The sequence below is a fragment of the Loxodonta africana genome, chromosome 7 (assembly GCF_030014295.1).
Source record: "Loxodonta africana isolate mLoxAfr1 chromosome 7, mLoxAfr1.hap2, whole genome shotgun sequence".
NCBI classification, from domain to species: domain Eukaryota; kingdom Metazoa; phylum Chordata; class Mammalia; order Proboscidea; family Elephantidae; genus Loxodonta; species Loxodonta africana.
In genome coordinates this window covers 7378872-7405862 of record NC_087348.1, presented here as the reverse complement: position 1 = coordinate 7405862, position 26991 = coordinate 7378872, and the positions used below count along the sequence as shown (strand labels likewise).

At 43.0% G+C, this 26991-nt stretch overlaps 1 long non-coding RNA gene across 1 annotated transcript; it reads right to left on the bottom strand.

Moving 5' to 3' along the window:
* Nucleotides 1–125: 125 nt before the first annotated feature.
* LOC111753169 (uncharacterized) lies at nt 126–25426 on the bottom strand. The gene is made up of 3 exons (XR_002788043.2): nt 25046–25426; nt 23360–23427; nt 126–1748 (listed from the first exon to the last, which is right to left on the bottom strand). It is a non-coding gene; the product is annotated as an uncharacterized LOC111753169 (long non-coding RNA).
* Nucleotides 25427–26991: the final 1565 nt, after the last annotated feature.

Sequence of the window (26991 nt, the reverse complement as noted above, 5' to 3'; positions counted from 1 at the left end):
AGCAGATTGACACGTTTTTCTCCTGCAGAGCGGCTAGTGGGTTTGAACCACTGACCTTTCAGTTAGCAGCCAAGTGCTTAACCACTGTGCCACCAGGGTTACAACACATATTTGAGGTGACACAATTTAACCCACAACAGTGTGTGTGTGTGTGTGTGAGAGAGAGAGAGAGAGAGATGGTTTTTATTTTTAGGTCCTTGATCCCTGAAAGGCTGGCTTTGCTCTCCCCTTCCCATGATTTGGTCATGTGGGCCCATAAATACCTCCCTTTCCAAGTTGAGTTTTTGTCCTTCGGCTCAAAGAGTCTGAAAGTTTTAAAATATGTCTACAAATTCATTGACAATTTCCCCCCAGAAGGTGGAACCTAATTCCCCTCTGGAAACTCTGGTGGCATAGTGGTTAAGTGCTACAGCTGCTAACCAAAAGGTCAACTGTTCAAATCTGCCAGGCATTCCTTGGGAACTCTATGAGGCAGTTCTACTCTGTCCTATAGGGTCGCTATGAGTCGGAATTGACTCGACGGCAATGGATTTGGTTTTTTTTTTTTGTTTAGTTCCCCTCTGCTTGAGTGTGGGCCAGGCTTTATTGACTTGCTTAGGTGTGTTGGAAGTTTTGGTCCACAACTTTCAAGACTAGGTTATAAAAGGCATTGTGGCTTCCTTCTTGTTCTCACTCTTCTATCACGGGCTCTGTGAGAAAGCTAACCTCCATTCCATGAGAATACTCAAGCCGGCCTATGAAAGGCCCATGTGATGAAGAACTGTGGCCTCCCACCAACAGCTGTGTGAGTGAGACATGTAGGAAGCAGATACTCCAGTCCCAGTGAAGCCTTCAGATGACGCAGCCCCAGCCACTATCCTAACTGCAACCTCATAAGAGACCCTGAGCCACTAAAACACTCCTGAATCTCTGACTCAGAGAACTGGAGACAATCAATGCTTTTTGATTTTAGCTGCTAAGTTCTGAGGTAATTTGTTATGAAACAATAGATAACTAATAGAGTCTGAACCAACCCAATACCCACCAAGCCTCAGTATGGGACAGAAGGTGAGTGACTTGCAAGGCTCACAAAACAACACAGACACCGTGTTGTTTAATGAGCTGTTTTCCAGAGATTCTGGTTTCTGAGGGCAAGGTCTTCACGGAGGTCCCTCAGCAGAAGTGTTGGTCAGTGCTTAGGATAAAGGCACATCCTTCAAACAGGAGTCTTTTCCTTTCATGATGTCCCAGACTCCTAATCATGAACCCAGCGTGGCTGGAGCACCAATGACGAAATGTTCCAACAATTAGTTTTCCAGTGCAGCTCATTCATGTTGAAAAGGTCAGTCAGCAAGCAAGGTGGTTAGGAGAACAGGTGTTGACCTTGGATGGACCTGGCCAACTCTGCCACTTTCTCTATGACCTTGAGCTAGATACAGAAGCAAGATAATACATCAAAAACACTTAACACAGTTCCTGGAACACAATCTGCTCAATAAATGACTGAAATAAATTTTTATAAAAACTCAGCTTCAAAGACACTATCACCACCATTAGCTTTAGTGTTATCTCCAAGGCTTGAGAAAACAGCACCTCTTCTTTGGCCATATATTTTATACAAATAATCAATCAAGCATAGTGTGCTTCTTTAACACATTCATCTCATCAAATAGTAAAACAAAAGGCAGGGAGGGGAACGTGGTGAATTGACTTTTTGAAAAACTTGAAGTTTGAAATTTTCAGCCAAGTCATCAATTGGGCATTGGAGTCTAGAATGAAACAAAGAAAAATTATTAGGATGCAATTTCCTCTCCAAGCAAAGTTCTCTTAATGTTTTTTGTTTATTACTCGATTTTGAAAGCCAACATGTTATTTAAGACTGAAAATCAAATTGATTATTCTAATCACATCAAAGAGATTGAACAGCCATCTTTTCAGACATGGCCCTTGGTATGTAATTCTTCTGGTTAACTAATAGAAGTGCTGAAAGTAGATATCATTGTCTTATACTCAACCTCACGGGAAGTAAAGTTTTGACAGCACTCAGAATGCAAGATTTTCTTGCTTTCTCTAGTTGCGTAAGTTTATTTCTTCTCTTTGATTCTTCCTGACTGGGATTTCTGTTCGGGTAATGGTGGGTCAGATAGTTCAGGACAACCCTCCTGTTGAGGAAACTGAAAAGGTTGACTGAAAAATTTAAAAAGAATTTTCTTAAAAGCAGCGATTAGCTAACAAAACAGGATGGAATAATTAGACAAGAACCTAGAAGTGAGAGCTGGGCAAGAAAACCCAGAATTCAAAGCCATTTTGCCTCGAGGGGATTTACCTATTTGGAATAAACATCTGTGACACTGAGCTGTGGTTTTGGTAGTATTGTTGAGTGTTAAAGACAAAAGCCAAACCTTAAATCTGATAATTTCTTCCATGTTAAGGTAGAAGTAAACCAGCACTCACATAGATTTTTAATCCTGTTTCAAATTGCCTGGGTAATACAGGGAATCTCAAGCCTTGAACTTGAATTAAGGTGATCATAGAGTGGTAGCAGTTCCAGGAAAATGAAGATTCTCTTTGGAAAGAGAAATATTCATCCTAATTCATCCTAGACCTCAAAAATTTCCTTTAAATAACTTTTCAAATAGAATATCCAGAACATAGTCAAAGATACCATGCACACAAAGAAACAAGACATTATGAACAAGAGCTGACAGAAATACTGACAACTGAAACAGTCTTACAAATGCTTCAGATTTGAAATTATCAAACATGGGATATAAAATAACAGTGTTTACTCTGTCTCAAAAACTAGAAGAAAATCTTGAAATTTTTATCGGACAAAGGAAACTGTATAAAATTATATTAGCAGATTTAAAAAAAGAACCACTATAAATTCTAGAAGTGAAAAAGTTAGTACCTGAATTAAGAACTTAATGGGTGGGCTTAACAGTAGTTTAGATACAGCTGAAGAAAGAATTAATGAGCTGGAAGATTGGACAGAAAAAAATCATCTAGAATGCAGGACAGAGAGACAAAAAGGTGGAAATACAGGAAAGAATGTAAGAGACATAAAGTGAAAAAGTCTAAAATATGTATAATTGGAATCCTAAAAGGAGAGAAAGTATATGTCAGAGATAATATTTGAAAAGATAATGGCTGGGAATTTTCCTAATCTGATGAGATGCAATTCACTGAGTAAAGATCTTTTAAACAAAGACTTTTATAATTCACTTTTGAAAACCAAAAAATCCTGAGCAGAATAAATAAAAAGAAATACACATACAGGTAATTCACGGTGAATTTTCAGAAAATTTAGATCAAAGAGAAAATTTTAAATGCAACCAGAGAAAAAGGCCAGGTTAGCTTTAAAGGAGTGACAGAGTGGCAATACTGATTCATCCACAATGGAAAATATAATTCTATTCCTCCACCAGCTCACTTGCACTAAAGAGAAATATTATGCTAACTTTTGCTATATAACAAACCTCTCCAAAATGTAGTGGCTTAAAACAACAATTTCTTATTTTTCTGTGATTTGGCCAGGTGGCTCTTCTGGTTTGGGTCAGCTTGATTGGAGCTTGCTGGTCTAGATTGCTCTTACACCTGTCTCGGGCCTCAGCTTGGATGGGTGGGACCTCTTTCCGTATTGTCTTTCATTTTCCAGGAGGTCAGCCTAAGCTTTGATCACGTGGTGGCAGAAGGTTTTACAGCCGCATGAGAGTGCAAGCCTCAAGCCCCTGTTGTGTCATTTTTACTAATATCCCGTTGACCCCAGCAGGTCACATGGTCAAACCCAGATTCAGGAGGTAGAGCAACACTCTTTGACGAGAGGAACAGCAAAGTCACATTGCAAAGTGACTTACGTACAGGAATGGGGAGAATTTGTGGTCATTTTGCAAACTGTAACTAATGTTCTTCAGGTGGAAGGTAAGTGATCACAAATGGAAGAACATAGATGCAAAAAGAAAGAAAAGAGGTGAATATGTGGGTACTTTAAAAAAAAAAAAAAGAAACCTGTTACCCTCAAGTCTATTCTGACTTATAAGAGCCCTATCAGACAGAGTAGAACTGCCCCATAGAGTTTCCAAGATTCAAACTGCCAGCATTTTGGTTAGCAGCCGTAGCTCTTAACCACTACACTACCAGGGCTTCGGGTACTTTTAAGGTAATCCTAAAATAATACAGTGAGTATGTCATGTAAACTAGTAGAAGGGAAAAATGAATTGGTACACTCAACCAATCCAGAAGAAGCCAAGAAAGAAGAGAAAGAACAGTATAGGCAGGACAAGTAGCACAAAATAAGATAGATTTAAACACAAATGTATTAGCAATTAAAAGTAAATAGACAAACTACAAAAACGCTCGATGGAATTTTTAGCAAAGATGCGTAAGCAATTTGCAGGGTAGTGAATTACTTAATATGGGTCTTTTAGCCATAGTCTTCCAGTAATAGTCTTCCAGTATCGCAGCAACACACAAGCCCCCACACATCTGTTAGTTTATCGTACTGTGGGGGCTTGTGTGTTGCTGTGATGCTGGAAGCTATGCTGCTAGTATTCACATACCAGCAGTGCCATTTACGGTGGACAGGTTTCAGCTGAGCTTCAAGACTAAGAATAGAGTAGGAAGAAGGACCTGACAGTCTACTTCTGAAAATAATTAGCCTGTCAAAACCTTATGAATAGCAGTGGAACGTTGTATGATATAGTGCCAGAAGATGAGGCCCTCAGGTTGGAAGGCACTCAAAATACAACCAGGGAAGAGCTTCCTCCTCAAAGTAGAGTCAACCTTAATGACGTACATGGAGTAAATCTTCATTTGCTGATGTGTCACAACTCAAAATGAGAAGAAACAGCTGCAAACATTTATTAATAATTGAAACTTGGAATGTACAAAGTATGAATCTAGGAAAATTGGAAATTGTCAAAAATGAAATTGAACACATAAAGATTGAAATCCTAGGCATTAGTGAGCTGAAATAGACTGGCATTTGTCATTTTGAATGGGACAACCATATGGTCTACTACGCTGGGAATGATAACCTGAAGAGGAATGGTGTTGCATTCATCATCAAAAAGAACATTTCAAGATCTACCCGGAAGTACAATGCTGTCAGTGATAGGATAATATCCATACGCCTACAAGGAAGACCAGTTAACATGAGTATTATTTAAATTTATGCACCAACCACTAAAGCCAAAGATGAAGAAATTGAGGATTTTTTACCAACTTCTGCAGCCTGAAATTGATCAAACATGCAATCAGTATGCAGTAATAATTACTGGTGGTTGGAATGTGAAAGCTAGAAATAAGAAGGATTGGTAGTTGGAAAATATGGCCTCGGTGATAGAAACGATGTTGGAGATCGCACGATTGAATTTTGCAAGACCGACAACTTCATTGCCAATACCTTTTTTTTTTACCGACATAAGCAGTGACTATACACATGGACCTCACCAGATGGAATACACAGAAATCAAATCAACTACATCTTTAGAAAGAGACAAAAGAAAAGCTGAATATCATCAGTCAGAACAGGGCCAAGGGCTGATTGTGGATCAGACCATCAGTTACTCATATACAAGTTCAAGATGAACCTGAAGAAAATTAGAGCAAGTCCACGAGAGCCAAAGTACAAGCTTGAGTATATCCCACCTGAATTTAGAGACTATCTCAAGAATAGATTTGACATGTTGAACACTAGTGACCGAAGACCAGATGAGTTATGGAATGACATCAAGGACATCATACAGGAAGAAAGCAAGAGGTCATTAAAAAGACATGAAAGAAAGAAAAGACATAAGTGGATGTCAGAAGAGACTCTGAAACTTGCTTTTGAATATTGAGTAGCTAAAGCAAAAGGAAAAAATGATGAAGTAACAGAACGGAACAGAAGATTTCAAAGGGCGGCTGGAGAAGACAAAGTAAAGTATTATGATGACATGTGCAAAGACCTGGAGATAGAAAACCAAAAGGGAAGAACACACTCAGCATTTCTCAGGCTGAAAGAACTGAAGAAAAAATTCAAGCCTCGAGTTGCAATACGCAAGGATTCTACAGGGAAAATATTAAACGTTGCAGGCAGCATCAAAAGCAGATGGAAGGAATACACAGAGTCACTGTACCAAAAAGAATTGGTCAATGTTCAACCATTTCAGGAGGTAACATGTGATCAGGAACTGATGGCACGAAGGAAGATGTCCAAGCTGCACTGAAGGCATTGGCAAAAAACTAGGCTTCAGGAATTGACAGAATACCAATTGAGATGTTTCAACAAAGCAATGAAGCACTGCCAGTGCTCACCTGTCTATGCCAAGAAATTTGGAAGACAGCTGCCTGGCCAACCAACTGAAAGAGATCCATATTTATGCCTAGTCCCAAGAAAGGTAATCCAACCGAATCTGGAAATTATAAAAAAATATCATTAATATCATGTGCCAGGAAAATTTTGCTGAAGATCATTCAAAAGGGGCTGCAGCAGTGTATCAACCGGGAACTGCCAGAAATTCAGACAGGATTTAGAAAGGACATGGAACCAGGGGTACGTGGTGTTGATGTCAGATGGATCCTGGCTGAAAACAGAGAATACCAGAAAGATGTTTACCTGTGTTTTATTGACTATGAAAAGGCATTCGACTGTGCGGATCATAACAAATTATAGATAACATTGAGGAAAATAGGAGTTCCGGGACACTTAAATGTGCTCGTGAGGAATGTGTACATGGATCTAGAGGTAGTTGTTTGAACAGAACAAGGGGATACTGAGTGGTTTAAAGTCAGTAAAGGTGTGTGTCAGGGTTGTATCCTTTCACCATACCTATTCAATGTGTATGCTGAGCAAATAATCTGAGAGGCTGGACTATATGAAGAAGAACAGGACATCAGGATTGGAGGAAGTCTCATTAACAACCTGTGTTATGCAGATGACACAACCTTGCTTGCTGAAAGTGAAGAGGACTTGAAGCATTTACTGATGAAGATCAAAGACCACAGCCTTCAGTATGGATTATACCTTAATGTAAAGAAAACAAAAATCCACACAACTGGACCAATAAGCAACACCATGATAAACGGAGAAAAGATTGAGGTTGTCAAGGATTTCATTTTACTTGGATCCACAGTCAATACCCATAGAAGCAGTAGTCAAGAAATCAAAAGACACATTGCATTGAGTAAATTGGCTGCAAGAGTTCTCTTTAAAGTGTTAAAAAGCAAAGATGTCACCTTTAGGACTAAGGTGGGCCTGACCCAATCCATGGGGTTTTCAATCACTTCATATGCATGCGAAAGCTGGACAAAGAATAAGGAAGATCAGAGAAGAATCGACGCCTTTGAACTATGATGTTGTCGAAGAATATTGAATACACTATGGACTGCCAAAGAATGGATAAATCTGTCTTGGAAGAAGTACAACCAGAATGCTTCTTGGAAGCAAGGATGGCGAGACTGCGTCTCACATACTTTGGACATGTTGTCAGGAGAGATCAGTCCCTGGAGAAGGACATAATGGTTGGTAAAGCAGAGGGTCAGTGAAAAAGAGGAAGGCCTTCAACAAGATGAATTAACACAGTGACTGCAACAGTAGGCTCAAGCATAGCAACAATTGTGAGGATGGCACAGGACCAGGCAGTGTTTCCTTCTGTTGTGCTTAGGGTCACTGTGAGTTGGAACTGATTAGATGGCACCTAACAACCACAACAGCCAGTGTCTTTGTAACTTCTACCAAATGACTGGGTAAGAGTATGCAAATAAGGTGCTTGTGGCCCACCAAGGGGATTGGATAGCTTGCTAATAAATGTAAATAAGGTGCATGGCACCCTTGTGGGGGTGGAACCATGCAAATGGGGTGTATGGAATCCTAACAAAGGGATTGGTCAGTTCGGCCATCTGCTAGGCTTAAAAGAGAGCCAATCCCAGAGCAGAGGGGAAACTGACTACCACCAAGAAGAAGAGACGGGAGCAGAGCCTGTTCTTTGAACCCGGGATCCCTGCACTGGTACTTTCCTAGATCCAGAAGAGAGCTGTAACACTGAAGATGGCAAAATGGCAAGAAGTAGCAGCAGAGAAACAGCAGCCGCAGAGGAACCAGAACCAGGAGACCAGCCAGAGAACGCACAGTGAGCTTTTTGGCCCCCAGAGTGAGAAAACTGAGCACCTCTGGGCAGGAGGCTTGCTGGTGGGAGTGGGATGTCTCCAGACACTACTGGTGGATCTAAATAGCTTTGCAATGCTTGCCCCAGCAGGACAGAGGCCAGGTTGAGTGGCCGAGGGCCAGAGAGAGGCTCGTCTGCAGCACGGCTGAGAAGAAAGTGTCCTGATCAAAGACCTGTATCCTGAGGGTTCCTGAACCTGAATTGTAACCTGTTACTTCCCTAATAAACTCTGCAACTGTGAATATGGTCTGTGAGTTCTGTGTGGCCATTGCAACGAATTATTGAACCCAGTAGAGAAGTAGAGAGTACCTTGGGAGGGACAGCTCGTGTCAGAATTGGTAAAAAGTTTGGAGGGTGGGGGCATGTTTGACCTCTGGTTCGTAGGAATCAGCCTTGGGCTGTTGATCTTGATTCCCCTTCCCTCTTGTGAAGTTAGAGGAGGTCAGACATCTCCCCCACCACATTATTTTCACACAATTCAATGGAGGAAAGACAGCCTATATTGTAATTATATAATCCACAATCAACTCCCATGGAAGCAGCAGTCGAAAAATCCAACCACACGTAGCATTGGGCAAATCTGCTGCAAAAGACCTCTTTAAAGTGTTAAAAAACAAAGATGTCACTTTAAGGACGAAGCGTGCCTGACTGAAGCCATGGTGTTTTAAATTGCCTCAGATGCATGCGAAAGCTGGACAATAAATAAGGAAGACCAAAGAAGAATTGATGCCTGTGAATTATGGTGTTGGCACAGAATATTGAATGTGCCATGGACATAAAAAAAGAAAAAAAAAATTTTTTTTAATTTTTTTTTTTTTTTTATGGACTGCCAGAACAACGAACAAATCTGTCCTGGAAGAAGTACAGCCAGAATGTTCCTTAGAAGCAAGGATGGGGAAACTTGGTCTCACATGCTTTGGACATGTTATCAGGAGGGACCAAGCCCTAGAGATGGAAATCATGCTTGGGTCAGCAAAAAAGAGAAAGACCCTCAAAAAGATTGAATTGACGCAGTGGCTGCAGCAATGGGCTCAGACATAACAATGATTGTGGGAATGGCGCAGGACCAGGCAGTGTTTTGTTCTGTTGTACGTGGGGTCGCTATGAGTTGGAACCAACTTAAACCAAAAATATTCCCTGAAGTCTTCCTTAAACCAAACAGTAGTTTAGTTTAATTAGTAAAGAATGTCTGCCTTGAGAATTATGCTCTTTTAAAGAATTGTCTGTACAGGATCAAATTGACAAGAGCAGCTCAAAAGGTTAGATAGGAAGCTTGGGGTACAGAGAGTTTATGTTAACGGGGGAGGAGCTATTAGGTAACGGAGGGTGAGAATGATTATATAACTTGAGGAATGTAATCAATGTCACTGAATTATACATGTAGAAATTGTTGAACCAGTGTATGTTTTATTGTGTTCATTTTCAACAACTATAAAAGCATTTATATCGAGGTATAACGTACATATTCAACAGCAGCTAACAACCTACCATAAAGTACACTGATCTTAAGCAGACGTGTCGGTAAGTTTTTATGGGTGTTTATATGTCTGCGCCACCACCACCAGGTAAAGATATAGAATGTGCCTAACACTGCAGAAGGTACCCTCAGACCCCCCATTAACACCCTTCGAGGTCCCATCTATTCGGACTCTAACATCACAGAATAGTTTTACCTGTTTCTGAGTTTCATATAAGTGGAGTGATATACTATGTCTTCTTTTGTATGGCTCCTTTCACTATCATGCTTGGTGAAGTAGAGGGTCAGTGAAAAAGAGTAAGTCCCTCAACGAGTGGCTGCAACAATGGGCTCAAACATAACAACGATTGTGAGGATGGCACAGGAGCAGGCAAAGTGTCATTCTGTTACCCATAGGGTCGCTACGAGTTGGAGCCAACTTGATGGCACCTAACAACAACACAACATCCACAGGGCTCACCTTTGCTGTGCATAACATTAGTTTGTCCTATTTCAGTGCTATGGAATATTCCGTTGTATGACCATGTTGTTGTTGTTAGGTGCTGTCGAGTCGGTTCCGAGTCATAGCCACGCTATGTACAACAGAACAAAACATTGCCTGGTCCTGTACCATCCTCACAATCGTTGCTATGCTTGAGCCCATTGTTGCAGCCACTGGGTCAATCCATCTCGTTGAGGGTCTTCCTCTTTTTCGCTGACCCTCTACTTTACCAAGCATGGTGTCCTTCTCCAGGGACTGATCCCTCCTGATAACATGGCCAAAGTGTGTGAGACGTAGTCTCACCATCCTTGCTTCTAGGGAGCATTCTGGCTGTACTTCCTCCACGACAGATTTGTTTGTTCATTATTGTATGATGTATGACCAAATCACAATTTTTTTGCTTCTCTTTCAAAACAAAGTCTTTAAATATTTGCTCAACATGGATTTGGTTTGACTATGTAGAATCTGCTTTTCTAAAAATATTGTTTAGAGAAACAGATGCACTTCCAGTGGCTGAAAAAAGTCCTCTTACGGTTTTCTTACTTCTCTATAGTTCTTGTTCTCGTTTCAGCTTGTGTATGAATTAGACATAAATTCAACTGTGGTTACAAGGACCCCATCAACACCAGGTGAAACAAGACAGAAACTTATTTCTCACTCAGCTAGAAGCTCAGTGTCATCTGGACAGGGCTGGTGTGGTCTCCCTGTGGCGTTAAGGACTGTTATGGGTTGAATTGTGCCCCCTAAAAAGATATTGATGTCCTAACCCTCTGTACTATGAATGTGACCTTATTTGGAAATAAGATCCTTGCAGATGTAATCAAGTTTAGACGAGGTCATACTTGTAGTGCAATGAATTACTTAATATGGCCCCTCTAGCCATTTTTTTTTTTTTTAGCCATAGTCTTTGTGACTTACACACAGTGATTGAGTGGGACTTTGCAAATAAGGTATATGGAAGCCTAACAAAGGGATTGGTCAGTTTTGCCATCCTCTAGGCTTAAAATCAGCCACCCCAGAGGTGGGAGGGGAGAATCTCACTACCACCAAGAAAGAAGTACCAGAGCGAAGTGCACCCTTTGGACCCAGTATCCCGATGCTGAGAAGCTCCTGGAACCAAGAGACTGAGAGACGGAGCTGTAACACTGAAGACGGCAAGAAGCGGTGGCAGGAAACAGTGGCAGCAGAGGCAAGAGACAGAGCTGTGGGCTTCCTGGCCCACGGGGCGAGAAAGTGATTACCTTCAGGCAGGAGGCTTTCTGACAGAGAAGGGTACCTGTGGGCACTTGGTGGAGCTGGGTTTGCTGACTCATGGAGCTAGAGCTGAGTGCGTCAGGCCGAGGCTTACTGGTGGAGTGGGATGCCTTGAGGCACTTGCCCGAGCAGGGCAGAGGCCAATGGTCAGAGAGAGTTGTGCCTGGGAACACGGCTGAGAAGAGCTGCCCTGATGGAAGAACTGTACCCTGAGCACTCCTGAATCTGAACTGCAACCTGTTACTTCCCTAAAAAACCCCATAACCGTGAGTATAGTCTGTGAGTTCTGTGTGGCCATTGCAATGAATTATTGAACTCAGCAGAGAAGTAGAGAGTGCCATGGGAGGGATGGCTGGTGTCAGAATTGGTAACGATGGTGGAGGGAGAAGGTATGTCTGACCTCTGCCTCATAGGAATCAGCCTTGGGCCCTTGATCTTGATTTTCCTTCTACCCTGGTGGCATAGTGGTTAAGAGCTTGTCTGCTAATCAAAAGGTAGGAGGTTTGCATCCACCAGCTGCTCCTTGGAAATCCTATGGGGGAGCTCTACTCTGTCATATAGAGTCACTGTGAGTTGGAATTGACTTAATGGCAATGGCTTTGGGTTTTGTTTTGTGTGTGTGTGTGTGTGTGTGTGTGTGTGTGTGTGTATGTGATGTTAGAGGAGGTCAGACGCCTCTTCCACTCCACTTTTACATCTGGAGTAGGGTGGCCCTCATCCAGTATAACTGGTGTCCTTGTAAGAAGAGAAAAGACACAGGGACAGACACACCAAGGGAAGACAGCTGTGTGACGATGGAGAGCTTTGAGTGACATGGCCACAATGAATGCCAAGAAAGGCCAGCAACCATCAGAAGCTGGGAGAGGCCAGGAAGGATCCTCCCCTAGAGCCTTCAGAGAAAGTATGGTCCTGCAGACATCTTAACTGCAGACTTCTAGCCTCCAGAACAGTGGGACGATAAATTTCCCTTGTTTTAAGCCACACAGTTTGTGGGATATTGTTATGGCAGCCGTCTGAGATACAGGCTCCGAGGCTGTCTCCAGCTGCCCTCCAAGGCCCCCAGGAAGGCGGTTCTCTGAACCATACCTTTTGGGGAAGTGTCTTAGTTTTCTAGTGCTTCTATAACAGAAATACCACAGTGACTGGCTTTAACAAACAAGAAATTAATTTTCTCAGTTTTGGAGGCTGGAAGTCCAAATTCAGGGTGCTAGCCCCAGGGGAAGTCTTTCTGCCTCTGCCTGCTCTGGGAGAAGGTCCTGGTCATCAATCTTCCCCTGGTCTAGGAGTTTCTCAGCACAGGAACCCCCAGGGTCCAAAGATGCCCTCTGCTCCCAGCTCTTCTTTCTTGGTGGTAGGAGGTTCCACTTCTCTCTCCTCACTTCTTTCTTTTATATCTCAAAAAAGATTGACTCAAGATACAACCTAATCCTGTAGATTGAGTCCTGCCTGATTAACATAATGGACAGCTCACTCTCAAATAAGATCATGACCACAAACATACCAACCAAACAACCAACCCGTTGCCGTCGAGTAGATTCTGACTCATAGCGACTCTAGAGGACAGAGTAGAACTGCCCCGTAGGGTTTCCAAGGAGAGCCTAGGGGATTCGAACTGCCGACATTTTGGCAGTTTGAAACCACAGGCCCAGAGGCTAAGATTTACAACACATAGGATAATCATATCAGATCACAAAATGGAGGACAACCACACAATACTGGGAATCATGACCTAGCCAAGTTGACACACATATTTTTTGCAGACAGAATTCAATCCACAGCAGGAGGTATATTCCAGGGTTTGCAATAACTCATTTCTTTTATATATATATATATATATATACACATTGTTATGGGACCCTAGTTGCTCTCCCTACAATGTGACAGCTCACTCCTTCTCTCTACCCTGTATTTCCCGTGTCCGTTCGACCAGCTCCTGTTCCCCTCTGCCTTCTCATCTCGCCTCCAAACAGGAGCTGCCCACATAGTCTCGTGTGTCTACTTGAGTTAAGAAGCATACTCCTCACTAGCATCATTTTATGTCTTATAGTCTGGTCTAATCTTTGTCTGAAGAGTTGGCTTCAAGAATGATTTTAGTTTTGGGCTAACAGAGAGTTTGGGGGCCATGACCTCTGGGTTCCCTCCAGTCTCAAAAAAAAAAAAAAAAATCTCAGTCAGACCGTTAAGTCTTGTCTTTTTACGAGAATTTGAGGTCTGTATCCCACTGCTTTCCTGCTCCCTCAGGGATTCTCTGTTGTGTTCCCTATCAGGGCAGTCATTGGTGGTAGCCGGGCATCATCTAGTTCTTTTGGTCTCAGGCTGATGGAGTCTCTGGTTTATGTGTCCCTTTCTTTCTCTTGGGCTCATATTTTCCTTGTGACTTTGGTGTTCTTCATTCTCCTTTGCTCCAGGTGGGTTGAGACCAATTGACGCATCTTAGATGGCTGCTTGCTAGGTTTTAAGACCCCAGACACCACTCACCAGAGTGGGATGCAGAATGTTTTCTTAGAAATAACTCATTTCTTGACAGGACACAGTATGACCTCATGCAGTATCTGGTTTGGAATTTATGACTTTCAATTGGCAATGACTTCTAGTGAATATGTACCGCAAAATACTCCAAGAAGCCTTTTTTTCTTTCCTCTTAAGTACTTCGGCGGAGAGGGAGCAATTTCTATTCAGCCAATTTTATTTATGGAATCGTGAGGGGTGGGGGAGTGAGTAAGCTGACCCCTATTGCTGATTTAGGAGTTCCTGGGTGGCAGAAACCCTGGAGGCGTAGCGGTTAAGTGCTACAGCTGCTAACCAAGAGGTGAGCAGTTCAAATCCGCCAGGCGCTCCTTGGAAACTCTATGGGGCAGTTCTGCTCTGTCCTATAGGGTCGCTGTGAGTTGGGAATTGACTCGATGGCAGTAGGTTTTGGGATGGTGCGAATGGTTAAGAGCTCAACAACTAGCTGAAAGGTTGGAGGTTTGAACGGACCCAGAGGTGCCTCAGAGGACAGGCCTGGAGATCTGCTTCTGAAAGTTCCCAGCCTTGAAAACCGCATGGAGCAGTTCTACTCTGCACACATGGGATCGCCGTGAGTTGGCATCGACTTGTTGCTTTGTTGGCGTCGAGTCAATGCCAACAGTGCTGATTTAGTTCAGTGGTGTTACATACTAGCCCCTGGGGAAACTTCTGGTAGTCTGCCTAGCCCACTCCAACTCCGTGAGGACACACTACAGGATTAACAGCATAGATTGCTTCCCCACCTCCCCCCTGCAAGGAGCACCTCCTGCAGCCAGCAACTTGTCATATGCCCCAGGAGTGGCGGGGCTCACTCCAAATGCTCTTGCTTCTTTTTGCACTAGTCAGGATGATTCTGGTTGCAAGCAACGGAAACCCAATTCAAGCAAAAGTGAAGTTCCTGACTCAGTTAGCTGGGAGATGACGGATGCCTCTGACGTTAGGCATTCGAGGTTCAGAGCTCTGGGCTGAGCTGGCTTCCTGGCCTCTGCCTTCTCTGGTTTTGCCTCTAGATAGTGCCAGAAATTTGGAGTCTGGTTTTGGGGTGATGGGAGGCAGACAGGACTGAGTCTGAGACGGATGATGCCTGGGACCTCACCCTAAAGAGGAGGTGACCAAATGGATGCTCTCCACAGCCTTCGCCAACAAGTTGAACTATATCCCTACGGTGGGTGGGATGTCACCCCAGGCCAGCACCTGACAGCCCCTGTGTGTCAGCAAGGGGTAGGGAAAAGCCTTGCCTGGGCCTTCAGTCCGGACCCCCAGCTCCTTGTCTCACTCTAGGGTGAAGCCCATCATACCAAAGGGAGCCACAGGACCTTAGCAGGTGTGGGAGGATCCTCGGTTGGTAGTTCGGGATTGACTAGAGCCACCCAGAGCATGCCAGACCCTTCGCTCCCTGGTGCCAGCCTGGGGAAGCAGAGATCCTAGGAGCACAGAGGGTACCTGGGAATATCCCGGGGTGTCTCAGTCAGGGTTTTACCAGAGAAACAGGAATAGTAGGATATAGATACAGGTATGTTTTTCCAACTGGTGTATATACATATATTGGGAGCTCTGGTAGCACAGTTGTTAAGAGCTATGGCTACAAACCAAAAGGTCGGCAGTTCAAATCCACCAGCCGCTCCTTGGAAACCCTATGGGCAGTTCTACTCTTCCCTATGGGGTAGCTATGAGTCAGAATTGACTTGATAGCAACGGGTTGATTCCTACTCAGTGACCTTACAGGACAGAGTAGAACTGTCTCACAGGGTTTCCAAGGAGTGGCTGGTGGATTTGAACTGCCAATCGTTTAGTTAGCAGCCAAGTTCTTAACTATATATACATATACACGTGAAAGCTTGACAAGGAATAAGGAAGACTGAAAAAGAATTGATGCCTTGGAATTATGGCATTGGAAAGAATATTGACTATACCACGGACTGCCAGAAGAACAAGTAAACCTGTTTTGGAAGAATTACAGCCAGAGTGCTCCTTAGAAGTGAGGCTGGCGAGACTTTGTCTCATGTACTTTGGACATGTTGTCAGGAGGGACCAGTCCCTGAGAAGGACATCATGCTGGGTAAAGTAGAGGGTCAGAGAAAAAGAGGAAGGCCCTCAAGGAGATGGGTTGACACAGCGGCTGCAACGACGGGGTCAAATACAGCAACGGTTGTGGGGATGGCGCAGGACCGGGCAGTGTTTGGTTCTGTTGTACACGGTGTTGCTTCGAATCGGAACTGACTCAAGGGCACCTAACAACAACAACAACAAAGTATACATACAGACGTATATATGGTGTAACGGTTGAGAGCTCAGCTGCTCACTAGAAGGCTGGCAGTTCAAATCCACCAGCCGCTCCTTGGAAACCCTATGGGGCAGTTCTACTGTGTCCTATTGGGTCGCTATGAGTCGGAATCGACTTGATGGCAATGGGTTTGGCTTTTTTGAAAAACCGGTTGCCATTGAGTCGACTCTGACTCGTGGTGACCCCGTGTGTGTCGAGTAGATCTGCACTCCGTAGAGTTTTCATGGCTGATTTTTCACAAGTAGGTTGCCAGGCCTTTCTTCCAAGGCACCTCTGGGTGGACTTGAAGCACCAACCTTTTCGGTTAGCAGCCAAGCATGTTAACAGTTTGAACCACCCAGGGTCTCCGTATAAACAGATTTATTTCAAGGCACTGGCTCACACAATTGTAGGGGCTGGCACAAATCTGTAGGGCGGGCTGGCAAGCTGGAAACTCTTGGGCAGAAACTGATACCGCAGTCTACCAGTGGCATTTTTCTTTAGAGAAACTTCACTTTTGCTCTAAAGGCCTTTCAACTGATTGGATCAGGCCCGCCCACCCACATTATTAAAGATTATCTACTTAAATTCAACTGATTGTCCATGTTAATCTACAAAGTACCTTCACAGAAACAGACTAGACTAGGGTTTGACCAAGCAACTGGGCACCGTAGCCTAGAAACACTGACATATAAAAATAACTCACACAGGTTGAGATCGGAGGTCCTGGTGAGAGTCCTTAGCTCAGCTCAGTGGATTTGGACCACCTTCCCTGTGGCGAACTGGTTGAGCAGAAAGACGAGAAGCTATGGTTCACTCCTGGTGGGGCAGGGCTCAGCAGGGCTCTGAGTTTTCTGAGTGCTCTTTATATGATAAGTATCAACTCGTTTAATCCTCATGTTTTATCCTCAGTGGACAAATGAGGAAAGTGGGCACAAGGGGGCAAGGCCAAGGTCACTGGGGCTGAGAGAGGAGCCCAGGATTTGAACCTGGGCCGCCTGGCCCAGACCCTGGGCTTTTACGCTGATGCCAAATAGTAGTGTAAGTGCCATGGGGTCAGGGACTTGTTTATCTTGTTCTTTTCTCCTTAGTTCACTGAGGAGATACTCAGCTAAGGCCCCTAATTATATCTTTCCAGGCTTTTAGGAAACCAGGTGGAACACTGGCCAGGGTTCCTGAGAGCCGGTGCGGAGGCCAAGGTGGGTCTGTTTGGAAATTTCTGGCAGCAGTGTGAAGGAATGTGGGGGTCAGTGGTGCCTGAGGCTGTCCCTACCTCCCCCCACGCATGATGGATACGCAGCATCCCGGCCCCGGGCAGACAGACCAGGATCATTGGCCCAGCTCCAGCAAAGCTAGAGAGTGAAAGTCCTTCTGGTGGGTTAGGCTGGGCCTGCTCCTTTGCCTAAGAAGATGTGAATTGTCTTGGCACTTTGCTCACTGCACCCGGGAGGAGACCCTGCTCCCACATGCAGCCTCCTGAGGCCTCTGGAGAGCAGCGAATCCGGGAAACCTGATGACCGGACCCAAGACAGAGCCTTGGGGACAAGTTCTTTCATCTGTCACCGGCAGCCATGTCCAACCAGGTCACAACTGTGTCAATAATACAGAAATTCTTGTTGCCCTTATTGTTGTCGTTAGGTGCCATCGATCGGTTCTGACTCGGCAACCCTATGTACAACAGAACGAAACACCGCCCGGCCCTGCGCCATGCTCACAATCGTCGCTATGCTTGAGCCCATTGTTGCAGCCACTGTGTCAATCCATCTCGCTGAGGGGCTTCCTCTTTTTTGCTGACCCTGTGCTTTGTCAAGCATGATGTCCTTCTCCAGGGACTGGTCCCTCCTGATAACACGTCCAAAGTATGTGAGATGAAGTCTCGCCATCCTTGCTTCTAAGGAGCGTTCGGGCTGTACTTCTTCCAAGGCAGATTTGTTCATTCTTCTGGCAGTCCAGGGTATATTCAATATTCCTACCCAAAGCCACGAGTTCTTAGAACATTAAAAATAATTAAACAGAATAATAATTAGAACATAATTATAAAAAACCAAATTGTATAGAGGAGCTAACGAATAGAAATATTCTTCCTGAGCACTTCTTCCTCCCCAGCGCTCTCTCCAGGGGCAAACACTTCAGCTGTTTTATCTGGTTCTTCTGGTGGTTTCCCCTTTACCTCTAAATAAGTGCTCGGATTGCTATTTCTTAAGCCATTAGTTTGGGGCATTATCTAATGACTTCCTGCTTGATTAGGTGAACATGTACTTCATTGAGGCTGCCACCCCTCCTCCCGATGTAGTTAGACTATTTTTAGTTCCTTGCTGGGTTACTGTGACTGAGATCCTTGTATCCACTCTGTCTTTCTTATTTAGTGTTATTTCCTGCAGAATTATATTTAAAAACAATTTTATTTCTTTCCCAACAAATCCACTTTATTTTTTCATTTGGGCCTTTGTAACAACTTTTAAATTTTATTTATTTCTTATTGTACTTCAGGTGGAAGTTCACAGAGCAAATTAGTTTCCCATCAAACAATTAATACATAGTTTTGTGACATTGGTTGCCAACCCCATGAAGCGATGTGTCAACGCTCTCCCCTTCTCCGCCCTGGGTTCCGTTTCCATTCATTCAGTTTTCATGTCCCTTCCTGGCTTCTCCTCTGCTTTGGGCTGGTGTGCCCATTTAGTCTCATGTACGTGATCGAACTATGAAGTATGTTCCTCACATGTATTATTGATTGCCCTATAACTAAAACCCACTGCCGTCGAGTCTATTCTGACTCATAGTAACCCTATAAAAAAAACCAAGCCCATTGCCGTCGAGTCGACTTTGACCCATAGAGACCCTATAGGACAGAGTAGAACTGCCCCATATGGTTTCCAAGGAGTACCTGGATTTGAACTGCTGACCTTTTGGTTAGCAGCTGTAGCTCTTAACCACCAGGGTTTCCAGCAACACTATAGACCCGTCTAAATTTGGCTGAAGGGTAAAACTCGGAAGTGACTTCAAAACCAAAAAACCCAGTGTCGTCGAGTCGATTCCGACTCATAGCGACCTTATGGGACAGAGTAGAACTGCCCCATAGAGTTTCCAAGGAGCGCCTGGCAGATGCTTCAGTACTGAATTAAAAGGGCATCTGGGGACCATTTTCTTGGGATTTCTCCAGTCTCTGTCAGACAAGCAAGTCTGGTCTTTTTTTGTGTGTGTGACCTTGAATTTCATTCTACATTTTTCTCCCACTCTGTCTGGGACCCTCTATTGTGATCCCTGTCAGAGCAGACAAAGGTGGTAGCTTGATACCATCTAGTTATTCTGGGCTCAGTCTGGTGGAGGTTGTGGTCCATTAGCCCTCTGGACTAATGTTCCCCTTGTGTCTTTGGTTTTCTTCATTTTGCTTTGCGCCAGCTGGGATGGGACCAGTAGATATACCTTAGATGGCTACTTGCAGGCTCTTTAGACCCCAGGTGCTACTCACAGTAGATGTAGAACATTTTCTTTATAAACTGTGTTATGCCTGTTAAGCAGATGTCCCCCGAGACCATGGTCCCCAGCCCTCAGCCCAATAACTTGGTCCCTCAGAGGGTTTGGGTGTCTCTGTGAAGCTTCTATGATTTTGCCTTACTCAAGTGGTGCTGACTTCCCCAGGATTGTGTGCTGTCTTACCCTTCACTAAAGTTACAACTCAAATACTATCTAGGTAGTGTTTTTTCCTCCCCACCCCTCCCTGCTCTCATAACCACCAAAGATTGTTTCCTTCTGTGTGTAAACCTTTTCTTGAGTTTTTTATAATAGTGGTCTCATACGGTATTTGAACTTTTGTGATTGACTTATTTCACTCAGCAAAATGCACTCCAGATTCATCCATGTTGTGAGATGTTTTACAGATTCATCATTGTTCTTTATCATTGTGTAATATTCCATTGTGTGTATGTACCATAGTTTGCTTATCCATTCATCTGTTGATGGGTGTTTGTTGTTGTTGCCAACAAGTGCCCATCAACAGATGAATGGAGTCAGTTCTGACTCATTGCGACCCTATGCACAACAGGATGAAACACTGCCTGGTCCTGCGCCGTGCTCACAATCATTGTTATACTTGAGCCCATTGCCGCACCCACTGTATCAATCCATCTCGTTGAGTATCTTTTTCTTTTCCGCTGACCCTGTAATTTACCTAGCATGATGTCCTTCTCCAAGGACTGAACCCTCCTGATAACACGTCCAAAGTATGTAAGATGCAGTCTCGCTATCCTTGCTTCTAAGGAGCATTCTGATTGTACTTCTTCCAAGACAGGTTTGTTTGTTCTTTTTGGCAGTCCATGGTATATTCAATATTATATTCAGTAGTATATTCACCAACACCCCAATTCAAAGAGATCAATTCTTCTTAGGTCTTCCTTATGCATTGCCCAGCTTTTGCATGCATATGATGGGATTGAAAATACCATGGCTTGGGTCAGAAAATCCTTAGTCTTCAGGGTGACATCTTTGCTTTTCAACACCTTAAAAAGGTCCTTTGCAGCAGATTTGCCCAATGCAATGCATCTTTTATTTCTTGACTGTTGCTTCCATGGGTGTTGATTGTAGATCCAAGTAAAATGAAACAGGTACTTAGATTGTTACTTTATTTCTTATACTGTAAACTACAGTTATTATTTTATAACTCTCTACTTTGTAAGGCAAAGTTATTTTTGCCATTATTTCTCCTTTCAGCTTTCACTGGCCAACTTCTTTCATTAACTCTTTACACAGTCAAGATTGATAACAGTGATAATCTGTTCTATAACCATAATTAAGACTTCTGTGCTTTGCCTATAAGCTGGTTCTAAAAGTTGAAATATCAATAAGCAGTGGACACAGTATCATGACATGTATCATTCACAGCAGAGTGTAAGTATTGTTACACTCCCTTCCTTTGTTACACAACGTTTTATTTTCCAGGAGTTTATAATTGCCTTTTTTTTCTTGTCCTATTTATGTGTATTATATATATAATATATATATATTATATATATATATATATTTTTTTTTGTCCAACCCTTCCATCCAATCAGATATTCTGTTATGTCCACCTTTGCTCAGAAACTTCCCTCTGAGGCTTTCTGTTTTACCTGGACTGCTTACTCTCTGGTCTTGTTATACAGCTGCATCCAGGAATGTCCCTGGTCTGGTTGTACTGTTTCCTAGATCCCATGCCTTGTGCTTTCTTGCTTCACTCCCTTGTTTCACTCCATAAATAAATTCCTAAGAAACAATGAGGAAGAAGTGAATTTTGTGAGACTCTTCTATCTGGAAAATTCTCTACCTTTCCACTTGACTAAGACTTTAGCTGAGGGTATACATTCTAGGTTGAGAATCTTCCCTCTCAGAACCTAGATGGCCATGATCTCATGGTCTGCTCACCTTCACCCTTAATGGAGCCTAAGGCCAGTCTGATTTACTGTTTCACAGACAGCTTGTTTTTATCTCTAGGGAACCATTTAGAATCTTCTCTTTATTCTTGAGGTTCTAAAACATCTGAAGCATGTGTGTAGGTATAAGTTTTTTTTTTTTTTTTTTTTTCTCTTCATTTTCCTGGACTTTTGAGGCCTTTCAATCTAGAGGTGCAAGTCCTTTAGCCCACAAAATTCTCTGACATTATTTCTTCGATAATTTCATTTTCTCTGTTCTCTCTTGGTTTATTTTTCCGAGTCTCTTGTCTTTTTTCTCTTATTTTTTACCTCTTAAAAATATATTTCTCCTTACATTCCAACCTTTCAATCAGATTTTTATTTTGGCAATCATTTTGAATGTCCAAGAATTCTTTCTTGTCCTGTTTTTTTTTTTTTTTTTAAGCTGGGGGCATGCTGTGCTACACTGCCCAGAGCCACCTGATTCTGAATGGAAGGACTTAACGCCCAGCCCCTGGGAGTGCTGCTGGACAACAGCCTTCAATTGTCTGCCCTCTTTAGACAACAGTCACCTGACCAAGGTCACATCCCCTCCCCAGGTAGCCCATATCCAATGACTGGTTGAGAAAGGGATATAATGTCCAACTGAGAGCAACCCTCCAGAACCATCCCAGGTTCCTAGCTCCCGGTGGGTCTGGTGGAGGCCTTCCTTGATACTCTGCTTCAACACAATTTCTCCCTCTGCCCAATCCTATTTTATTCCCTTCTCTTCCACAGATGTTGATCCCAAGAGCATTTCCTAGTAAGCTTCCTGTATGCTAATCTCTAGGAGTTCTGGTGGAACAGTGGTTAAGTGCTCAGCTACTAACCGAGACGTTTGTGGTTTGAACCCACCAGCCAATCTGTGGGAGAGAGAGATGGCAGTCTGCTTCTGTAAAGAATACAGCTTTGGAAACCCTATGGGGCAGTTCTAGTCTGTCCTATAGGGTCACTATGACTCGGAATCAACTCCACACCAGGGAAAGATGCTACTTTCTAGGAGTCCCTGGGTGGCTACTAACCAAAAGGTTGGCAGTTTGAACTCACCCAGAGGCACCTCAGAAGAAAGGCCTGATGACCTGCTTCCAAAAGGTCAGAACCATGAGGACCCTATGGAGCACAGTTCTACGTTGTCACACATAAGTCAGAATCAACTTGACAGCAACTGGTTTACTGGTTCATGCTAATTTTTGCTGCAGAGCTTCCTAAGGGGAACCAAACCTACAATAGCTGGCGCCAAAATTGTCTTGAGAATGCAGACTCCACCTAGAGAGGTGAGCCTAACACGGCAGTGGACCCCAGAATCCCAGGAGCTGAGGGGAGAGTTTTAAGTACCCAGGTGGAGGAAAGGCATTACTCATGTCAAAGTGTGTGTATGTGTGTGTGTGTCCAAGGATCTCACAAAAGCCTCCTCCCAAGGGGACATCTCTGCCAGATGGCAACTATACCAGCTCCCGCAGTCCCTGAACCTCACCCTTGGATGTGGTGAGTGGAAAGGAGCCAGGGTCCTACCCAAGTTGGGGGAGGAAGAAACTTCAAATTGGAAAGGAGCTCAGAACTTGGAAGATTACACGGGACTAGACCCTTCTATGACCTGAAGATGCTTGGAATAGGTTTCATGACTTTTGAGTGATTGGCTAAGATGTGAGATCCACCAGCAATCTCTTCCAGGGGGAGAGAAGGACTCCTTCTACTGAGCATGTTTAAAGAGGAGAGTGGGAAGGAAAAAGCTCTGTCTGCTCTCAACCAGTTGAGTGTAGTTAGCTCAATAACTATTTCCATCTGCCTAGAGGTGGGTGAGGTAACTTCACTGCATGCCCAGCTCACCTGGGTGTACATTTCAAGAACACCTCCATGGCTCCTACACTGGACTGGAATCACTGACTCCACAGCACCTAACAACGGCAATAATAAAAAAAAAAAAAGAAATATAAAAGATATCATTTACAACAGCATCAAAAACCATGAAATAATTAGAGATAAATTTAACAAATTATACATAACATCTGTACTCTGAAAACAACAAAACACTGCTAAGAGAAATTAAATAAGGCCCGAACAAATGGAGATGTATACCATGTTCATAGATTGGAGAACACAATATTGTTAAGATGTCTATTTTCCCCAAATTGAGCTAGAGGTTAAATGTAACCCCAATCAGAATCCCAAGCTTATTCCAAAACTTATCTGTACAATAGAAGGAATTAGAATAGCCAGAAAATTTTTGAAAAAGAATGATGTTAGAGGACTCACATTACCTGATTTTAAGACACTATAAAACTACAGGAAAAAAAACAGCATGGTATATGTAAAAGAATAAACACATAGATCAGTGACACAGAACAGGAAGTCAAGAAATAGATCCACTGCCTTGGTTTCCTGTGGCCGCCTTAATGAAATACCACAAAGTGAGTGGCTTTAAAGAACAGAAATTTATGTTCTCACGGTCCTGGAGACTACAAGCCCAAATCAGGGTCACAGCCATGTTGATTCCCTAGTTTCTGGTGTCTGCCGGCAGTCCTTGGTGTTCCTTTGTTGCTTATAGGTGAGTCTGCCTCTGTGGTCACATGGCGTCCCCCGCCCTCCACCCATGTGTCTGTCTCTGTATCTGTACTCTCCTTTACAAGATACCACTCAGGAGTGATTAGGTTTAGGACCCACCCTACTCTAGTACGACCTCATTAACATAAAAGAAAACCCTATCCCCAAACAGGGTCACATTCAGAGATACAGGGATTAGAATTTCAACGTATCTTTTGGGAGAACTCCTACATCAGGTATGGTCATGTGATTTTTGATAAAGCTGCAAAGGCAATTCAACAGAGAAAGGACAGTCTTTTCAACAAACGGTGCTGGAACAATTGGACATCCACATGTAAGAAGAAGAAAATAAAAAAGAACTTCAGCCCATACTTTGGATCATGTATAAAATTAAAAACGGGTCATAGACATAAATCCAAAAGCATAAATTTCTAGAAGAAAATATAAAGGAAAATTTTTTTGTTCTTGGATGAGGCAAAGATTTCTCAGCTACCACATAAAAAAATTTGATAAATTTTATTTCATCAAAATCAACAACTTCTGCTCTTTCAAAAAAGTTCTGTTAGGAAAATTCAAAGGCAAGCCACAGACTAGAAGGAAATATTTGCAAACCCATATCTGAAAAAGGACTGATAGCCAGAATATATAAAGGATACTGGGAACTCATCAATTGGAAAACAAACAACCCAATTAAAAATGGGCAAAAGATTTGAACAGACATGTCATGGACTGAATTGTGTCTACCAAGAATATGTGTCAACTTGGTTAGGCCATGATTCCCAGTATTGTGTGGTTGTCCTTCATTTTGTGGTTGTAATTTTATGTTAAAGAGGATTAGGACGGGATCCTAACACCCTTACTAAGGTCACATCCTTGGTCCAATGTAAAGAGTTTCCCTGGGGTGTGGCCTGCACCGTTTTGTATCTTAAAAGAGACAAAAGGAAAGGGAGCAGAGAAAGTGGGACCACATACCACCAAGAAAGAAGCACCGGCAACAGAGTGTGTCCTTTGGATCTGGAGTTCCTGCTCAGAGAAGCTCCTAGTCCAGGGGAAGACGGATGACAAGGATGTTCTTCCAGAGCCAACAGAGAGAAAAAGCCTTCCCCTGGAGCTAACGCCCTGAATTTGGACTTCTAGCCTACTAGACTGTAAGAAAATAAATTTCTCTTTGTTAAAGCCATCCATTTGTGGTATTTCTGTTATAGCAGCAACAGATGACTAAGACAAGACACTTCACCAAAGAAAATATATTGATGGCAAACTAACACATGAAATGATGCTCAACATCATTAGTCAGTAGGGAAATGCAAATCAAAACCACAGTTAAATAACACCACACACATTTTAGAATGACTAAAGACAAAACAAAACTGACAATAGGAGTAGCAACTATAACTCTGACAGACTTACGGTGAGAATATAAAATGGTACAGCCACTTTGGGAAACAATTTGGCAGTTTTTTTTTTTTAATATTTTATTGTAGGTTTTGGTGAAACTTTGCACAGGAAATTTGGTTCTCATTTAACAATTTCTATACATATTGTTCAGTGGCATTGGTTACATTTTTCACAATATGTCTGCATTCTCATTATTTCCATTCAGGATGTGCCGTTTCCATTAATCTAGCTTCCTTGTCCCCCCTTGTCTTCTCATCTTTGGTCTAAGGTAAGTGTTTACCATTTGGTTTTATTTTATTTAGATGATTATTTTGAGGTGTGCAGTATTCACAGTGATAATGTTTATTTTATGGGCCAATCTCCCATTTGGCTGAAAGGTGACCTCTGGGAGTGGTTTGAGATCCAAATTTAAAGAGTATCTCAGGGTGATAATCTTGGGGGCTCATCTAGTCTCTACCAGTCCAGTAAGTCTGGCTTTTTTTTTTTAGGAATTTGAGTTTTGTTCTACATTTTTCTCCTATCCTATCTGGGACCACGTATTGGATTAATTAACTGAGCTGCCCATGAAGCTATAGTCCTAAACCCTCAAACCTAGAAGAATTCTGTGAGGTGATTGGTTGTGTCTAGGAAGTATCCATAACTATGCCCCAATGTGCTTTATTTTGTATTTGAAAATATATGCAACAAACATAAACGTGTATATACATATGCCTATAGTTATATCGGGAAACCCTGGTGGTGTAGTGGTTAAGTGCTACAGCTGCTGACCAAAGGGTCAGCAGCTCAAATCCACCAGACGCTCCTTGAAAACTCTATGGGACAGTTCTACTTTGTCCTATAGGGTCGCTATGAGTCAGAATTGACTCGATGGCACTGGGTTTGGTTTTTTGTTTTTTATAGTTATATCTATACACGCACATCCATATATTCCAACATACCTTCCTGTACATATTTATGCACGCATACATGCACAAACGGAGCCCCAGTGGTACAGTGGTTAAGTGGTGGCTGCTAATCTAAAGGTCAGCAGTTCAAATCCACCAGTAGCTCTTTGAAAACCCTATGGGGCAGTTCTATTCTGTCCTGTAGGGTCACTATGAGTCAGAATCGACTTGATGGCAAAGGGATTTTTATATGCATAAATGAGCCAGAATGCTCTTTAGAGCCAGGATGGCGAACGTACGTCTCACATACTTTGGATGTGTTATCAGGAGGGACCAGTCCCTGGAGAAGGACATCATGCTTGGTAGAGTAGAGGGTCAGTGAAAAAGAGGAAGACCTTCAACAGGATGGATTGATGCGTGGCTGCAACGATGAGCTCAGGCACAGCAAAGATTGTGAGGATGGCACAGGACCGGGCAGTGTTTCCTTCTGTTGTGCATAGGGTTACTATGAGTCAAAACTGACTTGACGGTACCTAAAAACAACATATATCTATGTCCCCATGTGTCTGTCCATTTGTCCTACTGTGGTGGCTTGTGTGTGGCTGTGATGCTAGAAGCTATGCCACTGGTATTTCA